Source organism: Triticum dicoccoides, chromosome 2B (assembly GCF_002162155.2).
Source record: "Triticum dicoccoides isolate Atlit2015 ecotype Zavitan chromosome 2B, WEW_v2.0, whole genome shotgun sequence".
NCBI lineage: Eukaryota > Viridiplantae > Streptophyta > Magnoliopsida > Poales > Poaceae > Triticum > Triticum dicoccoides.
This window is the reverse complement of record NC_041383.1, coordinates 747,861,051-747,870,894: the sequence shown is the minus strand read 5'-3', so window position 1 is coordinate 747,870,894 and position 9,844 is coordinate 747,861,051. Positions and strand designations below refer to the sequence as shown.

Here is a 9,844-nt window from a genome sequence, read left to right as displayed (position 1 = left end):
ACCACCCCCTCCACCACCGCGCCCCCTGCCACGCCCCTCTCGGTGAGATACTTTTTTTTTCTTCATTTTTTTCATTTTTTTCCTACTGTTGCATGGATGAATGAATGCATGGTTGGATGTTGGATGTTCGATGGATGTTAGATGTTAGATGTTGGATGTTGGATGTTGGATGTTGGATGTTAGATGGATGTTAGATGATGGATGTTGGATGTTAGATTTTTATTATGATGATTTTGTCATTTGAGTTGTGCTCCAAAATTGGTATAAGATGAGTGGTTATTTTTATGATGATGATCTTGTCGAAAAAATTGAACCAGACAAAATTGGACACTTGACAAAAATTGAACCGGACAAAATTGGACACTTGACAAAATTGAACCGGACAAAATTATGATATGATGAGTGGTTATTTAATCATGATGATCTTGCTAAAAAAATTGAAGGACAAAATTTGACACTTGACGAAACATGATTTTTTTTCATAGTTAAAAGTAGCAATGCTTAATGTGATGTGATGACCTAATTTTTTTTCACTCGGTGTAATTAACAGGATTTGTGGTGTTCCATCTTTGTGGAGTGATCATCGACGTTGGAGGTGTTGGTCCACGATCGTCCCTCTCCTTTGATCGACTACATCGGAGGGTGAGCAACAATTCCATGACCTCGTCCACTTTTTCCCATGTCACTAGATTGAATTTTCACATCAAGTCGCGTAACCTAGGTCTCCCGTCCGAAAGGGTTGCATCGATAAATATGCATTCAATTGCATATTTATCACCGCAGCTCTTTCGGATTGTCCAGCACTTTCCACGGACAGCCCGAGGATGTGTAGATTGGGTACGTTGTTCATGCTCTACCCCGTTCCGACACAGGATTTCGGCGGCGCCTCCCTGTTGTTCTCCTGATGCACATTCTCTCGGCATTTTGCCGAGACGTGTATTTGGAGAACAGCGGGGAGGTGCTACCGAAATTTTGTCTCGGAATGGGGTAGAGCATGGACCGTACTCAATCTACACATTCTCGGGTGGGATTAGGACCCATCTTTACCTATTAGAGATGTAGGTGGATTACTTGTCAACCTTGCAAAAAATAAAATATTGATGTGTGTAATTTAAATGAATCATTAATTTTGTTGTGTGGCTTCCAATAAAGCAGAGATGGCAGATAACCAGTGGATGTATAGTGGGTTTTTTCGTCGGAATCAAGTAACAACAGAGTGGGTCGAGAGAACTGATGTGTTTTTGAAAGAGATATTCCGTAGTCCAATGAGGATGGTGCCAGAATGCCCGTGTGCCAGATGTGAGAGACGTATCCGCAGAGATAAGAGTGCGATGACTAAGCACCTTCGCACGAATGGATTTATGCCCAACTTTAATATGCCGATAAACTTTGCCCAGCTGGACCGTGGTAGAGAGGAAGTGATATGACAACGCGTCGCTGGTTATGAGGACAATGGGGTTAGAGACATGCTAGATGATGTCTTTGCTACACAGCCGACACCTCCGTCACATTCAGCGAATGAACCGGAGGAGCCGGAGGAAACCGCAAAGGCCTTCCTGGAAATCTTAGCCTCGTCAAAGAAACCTCTCTATGAGGGTGCCAAGCTGTCTGTGCTGGATGCCATCTCGCAACTGATGGCAGTGAAGGCTGAGTACCGCTGTAGCCGAGGTTTCTTCGAAGCATTTCTGGGAGTATGGGCTAACAGCCTGCCCGAGGGCCATGAACTGCCGAAAACCATGTACGGTACGAAGAAAATCATGAAGGCGCTCTCCATGGACTATGAGAAAATACATGTTTGTCCAAAGAATTGCCTTTTGTTTAGGCATGAGTATGCGGATGACAACTACTCTGGTCGATAAGCCTTTTGTTTAGGAAGTGCGGTTCCTCTCGGTATATTGAGGTGGTCGATAAGCATTGTCAGAAGTGGCAGCTAAAAATCCCTGTGAAGGTTCTTCGGTATCTTGATTTTATAAAAAGACTGCAGCGCCTTTTCATCACCGAGGAGTCTGCCAAAATGATGAAATGGCACAAGGAAGGGAAAAGGTACAATCCAAAAAAAATTGTACATACATCAGAAGGTGAAGCATGGAAGTCATTTGATATAAAGTACCTGGAGGAAGCAGCCGAGGCTAGGAATGTCAGAATTGCTATAACAGGTGATGGGTTCAATCCATATGGTATGTCGTCTAATCCATACAGCTGCTGGCCCATATTTGTTATTCCGCTCAATCTCCCTCCCGGTGCCATAATGCAACGCAAGACCATGTTCCTGTCGCTTATAATTCCGGGGCCTGAATATCTAGGGAAGAATTTGAGTGTGTTTATGCAGCCATTGGTGGATGATTTGCAACATTCTTGGTACTTCCCGAGGTTGACATACGACCGGCATCTGCAGAAAAATTTCTTGATGAAAGTTTGGCTACAGTATTGCATGCATGACTTTCCTGGCTATGCCCTGTTCTGCGGATGGTGTACAAGTGGAAAGATGCCTTGCCCAGTGTGCATGCAGGCCTTGATTTTCATGGTGGCAAGTATGTTGCCTTTGACCAGCATCGACAGTTCCTCCCTCCAGACCATCCTGATAGGGAAGACAAGAAGAACTTCACAAAAGGCAAAGTTGTCCATGAAGTAAACGAGATTCCAACGTTTTTTGGTGCGGATGTGCTTGCTCAGCTCAAAGCTCTTAAGCCTGCCGGTGAAGGGAAAGGCAAAGGCAAAGGCAAAGGCAAAGGCATCGGTAAAGGGAAAAAACGTTTTGAAGGATATGGTGAGACGCACAACTGGACTCACATTACCCCCTTCACGCAGCTTCCCTATTTTAAGGACCTCAAACTTCCATACAACATCGACGTGATGCACACCGAAAAGAATGTCGCAAAGTCCCTTTTTAACACGATCCTCAACATTCCTGATAGGACAAAGGATAATGTTAATGCTAGAGTTGATCAACAGAATATTTGTGATAGACCACGTCTTCACATGCAACCTCCCACAGGCAGTCGAAAATCTTGGTTCAAGCCAGATGCTGACTTCGTACTTAAAAAGGATCATAAGATGGAGGCATTCAAGTGGCTGAAACACGTCGTGAAGTTCACTGATGGTTATGCGTCGAATATAAGTAAGGGGGTCAATCTTTCAACGGGCAGAGTGACCGGGCTCAAGAGTCATGACTATCATGTATGGATTGAGCGGATTATGCCGGTGATGGTTCGGGGCTATGTTCCCGAGCGTGTCTGGCCTGTGCTTGCGGAGTTAAGCCATTTCTTCCGAACGCTTTGTGCTAAAGAAGTATGTCCTGAGAAGATAAAAGAAATGCATAAGAAGGCGCCGGAGTTGATATGCAAGCTAGAGAAGATCTTCCCGCCAGGCTTCTTTACTCCGATGACACATCTCATTTTGCACCTTGCGAACGAGGTATTGTTGGGGGGCCCTGTGCAGTATCATTGGTAGTACGGCCCTGAGAGACAGAACAAGCATCTGAGATAGAAATGTGGAAACAAAGCTAAGATTGAAGCTTCCATAGCTGAGGCAGTTATCCTAGAGGAGGTGGCAGACCTCAGGACAGCCTACTATCCGGACCATGTTCCCACGTTGCACAATAAGGTGTCTCGATACAATACAGAAGAACCCAAGTATAAACCCAAGTTGCCTCTATTCACCGGGCAAGGTGGCGGGGCTGGATGCTCGACATCTTATGTCATGCCACGAGATGAGTGGGAGGATGTCATGTTCTATATCTTGCACAACATCAAGGAAGTTGAGGATGAGTGGATGAGGTAATACCTTTGCACCATTCTTTTAGTCAATTCGTTATGTTCACTTTGCCTAGTTCTTATACCGCTTTTCTTATTGTAGTCGATTCGTTGAGGAAGAGTGGACGGGAATGCTGCCTCCTACTGAAGCGGAGGCACTTGCTCTTCTCCGAAAGGGTGCTGATGGAAGGAAAAATTTCGTTGCGTGGTTCATGGAGAAAGTAATATTTCACACTTCCCTATTACCCATTTCACACTTCCAATTAAACTCATGCACCCTATAATTTCAATTAAACTTGTAGGGAAATGATCCAAACGAATCAATGGATGAAGAATTGAGATGGGTTTCCATGGGTTTTGACCCTACCGTCATGACATGCCAAAAGTATGATGTGAATGGGTATCGCTTCCATACAGAGGAGCACCAGAACAGTCGGCCTGATCCCAAAACCATAAATACCGGAGTCTTCACCGAAGGAGATAATAATGTAGATTACTACGGAAGGGTAGGAAAAATATACGAGCTTACATTCAAATGTGGCCGTAAACACCTAAGTCTCACTGTGTTCAAATGCCGATGGTTCGACCCCAAAAAGGGTCTGAGACATACGCCTTCTGTTGGTTTAGTTGAAGTTAAACCATCAACCGTCTATGCCGGAGCTGATCTCTTTATCGCCGCTACCCAGGCCACACAAGTATATTATCTGCCTTACCCATGCCAGAAAGAGTACCTAAAGGGTTGGGAAGTTGTGTTCAAGGTGTCGCCACATGGTAAGCTACCGGACTCGAACGATGATGATTACTACAACATAAACCCCATGACATACGAGGGGTGTTCTTTCAAGAGGAACATGATGACGTGGTCCGAAACAAGGAGGATGATGACTTGGGTTATGTTGACCTGGAACCAAACGACGACGGCGCCTGGATTGATGGTGAGGCAGTTGTGAATCAAAGAGACATAATTATGCTTGAAAAGTTAAATGAAGACGCTGACGCTGACGATGAGGAAGAGCCTCCACCTCCGTCAGACAACGAAGAAGATATGTGGGATAGTGACGATGAGGATGAGACCGGTCGACAAATAGATTACAATAGTGATGATTCATATGGGTTCTAGAAAATGTATGTTCTTTTAATAATGTTCTCTTCCGTTATTAATGTCTTTCCTGTATGCTTGTTTTTTTATATCCTTACTAATTGTTTATTCTCTTCTCAATGCAGGTTTACTAATCATGGGCAAGTCCAGCGGTGCCAGTTTCCTCAGTAAACTCAAAGGAGGACTTACTCGGAGTGGACGAGCCCACAAGGTTCCCTCCTGACTACGCGAGGATGGCACCTCACAGGGAGGTGGAAGGGTCGGGGGAGGAGACCCTAGAGGAGGAGAGGGTGGGGGGAGAGCCCCTAGAGGACGAGGAGGTGGGGGGAGAGGCAACCGGGCCAAAAAACTCCGGGCCGTGTCCGGAATAGGAGGGTCTTCTTCGATGCCCTCCTATGCTGATGCATCTTCTGAGTCTGAGGAGGAGGAGTATATTCCTGATGTCGAGGAGGAGGAGGCCGAGGAGGAGGAGGCCGAGGAGGAGGAGGCTGAGGAGGGCGAGGAGGGTGGAGGGGAGGTTGACCCCGAGTTGTGGGTGACTTGCCACCGGGTGCTCCGCAGGGGTGGCTGTGTGGTAATGCCGGAGTACCTACACCACCTTCTATCGAGGCAGACAAGTGGCTTATTGAACCTGCGCGGACAGAGTAAGTGCATCTCAATCATACTTTCAACACATGACAACATTTTTTTATTGTACACATGGCAACCCTTTGATTCTTTTGCAGTAACTGGATCCTTCGCGGAAAGGGCCGTAAACCGAACGGCCTTCTCACTATCCTGTTGAAGCAGTTTTGGCCTGGCCTATTCTGCCCGCGGCCAGACAGGGACCCACAGCTGCGTGTTTTGGCCACAAGCTGGGCCCACTACGAGGCTTGCAGCAACGCGGAGTACGGGATGGCCGCTAAGGCCGTGATCACCAAATTTTGGGTAAGTTCCCTTTTGAATCACTTGTCTTTAGTTTCGTTCATAGTTTATCATTGAATCACTCAACTCATGCCTTGTTTGCTTCTGGTTTATGCATGATTGCAGCAACTCTATAGAGTTCTTGACGAGCACAAGGCCAGAGCCGACATGGTCTTACTTGCATCTGCAAAGAAGAAAGCTCGTCAGTTGCCGTAGGAGGTGCGTTGGGTTGCCGTCTCACAGTACTACCACATCTACCTGCAACAAAAGATGACCAAAACTCAAGCACAGATGCAAAAAATTACATTGAGCAGGGAGCAGTTCATGATGGTAACTATTATTGACTTTTCATTGTTTCAAGGAGTCAACTATATGTTTCGTGCTCACATGTCATGCTTCCAAAATTTGCATAGGTTGTTCCTCGTTGGTGCTATGGAAGGCATGACGGATGGGCGTGTTTGGTGGATAGGTGGGTTGGTGACGATCCAGAGTTTGTTTCCAAGAGCATCAAGGCCCGGGCTAACCATGGAAAAGACGGGACACACGGCCAAGGAAACAGGAACCACTGGGGCTTCAAGGCCATGAAGGTATATCTATATGAAAGATGCATTTTGGTTCTTCTTTACCGTCATGTTCTTATGTATGGCTAACTTATGTTTGACGTTGCAGGAGGACAAGTTGCAGAGGCCGCTCTCAGACATGGAGTCGTGGAAGCTGGCCCGCGAGCGAAGTGATCGCAAGGAGGGCGAGAGCCAGTACTACGGCAACACTGAGCAACACCTGGAGTCTTACACTCAGAACTATCAGAAGTTGCATCCGGATGTTCCCGTTCCTGAGGTCGCCCAGTCTCAGATCGACGACACGGCAGTGGTGGCCATCCAGGGTAAGTCCCATGGCCCGTATCCGTGTTTCGATGGCTTGATCACTCCGTCGATCTCGTACACACGGCTTCGAGCTACCAACCCGAGCCCGTTAGAGAGTACGGGGCGTTCGCAGCCTCCCTTAGTCCGCCAATGTGCTGTAAGTACTTCCCCTTATCTTCTTTGTCTCTATCTTTCTTAGTTTATTTTCACCACTGCCCACTTAGAAACAACCTCAATTTTGTAGGCATATCAGGCCTTTCTTGAGCATAGGCATATTGAGGTGAGGGAGTACTTGCAACGAGTGAAGGCAAACGATGATTACAACCGTCAAGTGATGGTGGTTAGTTTTGCCCTCTTAAACCAAGCTCAAATTTGCACTTTCATTCCTTCTAACTTTGTTGATCACGGCTTGTTTCTAAGTGGACTTGTTTAACTAACATCCAGGCTATGTTGGCATCTTGGACTAACCGCACGGAGCCACCACAAGTTGGACCCCCACCACCACCTGCGGGAGACGCCCCACACATTCCCACGTTCGAGGAATGGCTGGCACTAGGCGGTGATACTCCGGTTAGTAAATTTGCCTAACTAATGACAAACTAGTTCTCGTTCATTCAACACTATCATGTCATATTTACCGTTAGAATCTTCTTTCAAACATGTAGGAGACCGGTGGCTCGACTCCTGCTTCGTCGACCCCAGTCACTCCGATCTGGCAGAGTGATGGTGGTCGCGGTGGCGGTTTTGGCGGAGGTGGACTTGGCGGTGGCGGTTTTGGCGGAGGTGGACTTGGTGGTGGTTTTGGCGGGGGTGGACTTGGCGGAGGTGGTGGTTTTCGCGGAGGTGGACTCGGTGGTGGTGGTGGTTTTGGCGGAGGTGGACTCGGTGGTGCTTGATGTCGATGATGATTCCGTGTATGCGGCCGTTGTGCCATGTCTTTCATGTTTCAACTTTTATGATGTTTCATGTCTTGCACTACGCTTATGTTCGTGGACTTTCGCCGGTGATGATCTTTAGACGATGAACTTGACTATGTTTAAATGATGTTGATGAACTGTCATATTTCATATTATTCTGTTTTGAAATGTTGTCAAATGAATTGGAAAAGAGAAAACAGGGAAAAAAAACTATGCCTACGGCAAAGCCGTCGGCATAGATACGCTCAGGAGCCACCAGGAGGCGACACATGGCAGGGCTATGCCGATGGCAAAGCCGTCGGCATAGATTTATATCTATGCCGACGGCTTTGCCGTAGGCATAGCCCTGCCGCCAGGTTAAACCAGGGGGCGACACGTGGCAAAGATATGCCTACGGCAAAGCCGTCGGCATAGATTTAAGCTATGCCGACGGCTTTGCCGTAGGAATATCTTTGCCACGTGTTGCCTCCTGAGCCGCTAGCAGTTTTGACGGCGCCGTCCGTTGCCATCAGACGGAAAACTACGCCGACGGCTAAACTATGCCGACGGCTGCGCCAGGGCCGTCGGCATAGCCCCCTATGCCGACGGTCTGACAGGAGTACACTGACGTGATCTACACTGACGGGGCTATGCCGACGGCAGCCGTCGGCATAGATCTATGCCGACGGCTTAGGGGCCTATGCCGACGGCACCTGGCCGTAGGCATAGACCGCGAGTCCGGTAGTGTATTCTCATTGTCCTTCAGTTTAATTGGTCTATGCTTGCTGGTAGACGCTTAAATAAGATGTAAGTAGTAAAATGGAGTATACATTTGTGTACTCCGGAACCATGACATTTTGTATACCCTGGTTATTTTTTGCTTAGTAAGTGGATCAAGGTGGAGAATGCAAGCTAATTCCCGCCGCATTAAGATTGTAAGGCTTGCTAGTCAATATGAAATTTATTTGTTTCTTGCTCTGATGCACTTTAATATCACTTTAATAAACAACAAAATTATATTATCTTGAATTATTAAATCGCATCGAAATATATGTTACGTGTCTTCATGTTGGTGATGCATTGTAATTTACGCAAATTTGGAGATACTATGCAATATATTGATTTGTCTTACTTCTCGTATCATTCAAAGGTTCAATAAACATATTTTATATTTCTTTTCATAGGTTTTACTATTTCTCGCTCATAGCATAGCTACAAATTCCCGCAGCAACGCGCCGGGTATTATCTGTATTCCAAACAAACATGGCAGGGACAGAAGGAAACTCCAATTTACTCTAAACAGAAGCTCTTTCGTCGTTGTAAATACAAAACACCTTGCTTTCTGAAAGCAAAAAGGACTCAAACTAAAACACCAAAGAATAGAAGGCGAGTGGGGAGGGGCATAGCTAACTGACCTTGCATCCCTTCTTTTTCAGTTCTTTCCATGTGTTGTCAAATTTAAGCCGCCAGTGGTTAGTTTCCAACTTCTTCAAGCACTGTAGGTTCAGCAGATCCTGGGGGAGCTTGTGCATCCCGCAACTCAGAAGGTTCAGGTTGGAGAGCCTTGGCATTGCCCCCACCTCTATCGTCCACTCGGTACTAAATAAATGAAGTTCCAGATTTTGCAGCTGAGGGAATCCTTGGGCAGAGCAGTGCATAGTCGGGCCCCGATAATTCCATAGATGCAACACCACAAGACATGGAAGCTTCTCTAGGAGTGGCATGGGGTCTTGTTTAATGATTCCACAAGATCCAGAATCAAGGTAAAGGTGCCTTAGGGTAGGGATAGCCCATGCGGTGATTGGTAAACTTCTGCCAAGAGATGTGCCCCTCAGATCTACAGTTTGCAAGTAAAGGAGTTGTCCAATAGAAGAAGGAAGTGTAACAGTGTGACAATTTTTCAACCTAAGGTATCTTAGGTGAATGCACCCACGAATTAACATCAAATTCTTGAGGCTGATGTCACATAGGGAATACAATTACATCAAGACAAAAGGCCTCTTGGATGGCTATGGCGACTAGCGACTTCCCTGGCGCCCTCGCAGGCGCCTCCGCCGCCTCCACCTCCTCGCCGCCGGCGCCCCTCCCTGCCTCCTCCCCGCCGGCCCTCCCTAGCGCAGCCCCGCCGCCGCCCTCCGAGCCGATCGCCCTCTCGCTCTCCGCCCCGGCGGCTCCCTTCCGCTGGGCAGACTGTGCGGAGGACGCGCCGTTCCCCCCTCCCCCCTCTCCCCCGGCCCCCTCCACCCCTCGCTCCTCCCGCCAGCCCGGCCTGCCCCGCCGGCCGGCTAGCTCAGCCCCCCACGTGAGGGGCTCTGCTTCCGGCAGGCGGGC

The 9,844-nt window shown here is 47.6% G+C and overlaps 1 long non-coding RNA gene across 1 annotated transcript in view; it reads right to left on the bottom strand.

Moving 5' to 3' along the window:
- Window positions 1-9,465, bottom strand: part of LOC119368576 — a 31,264-nt gene extending 21,799 nt beyond the window's left edge. Inside the window, exon 1 of the long non-coding RNA XR_005176682.1 lies at window positions 8,929-9,465. This is a non-coding gene — a long non-coding RNA (uncharacterized LOC119368576). The remainder of the gene's footprint in view (window positions 1-8,928) is intronic.
- Window positions 9,466-9,844: the final 379 nt, after the last annotated feature.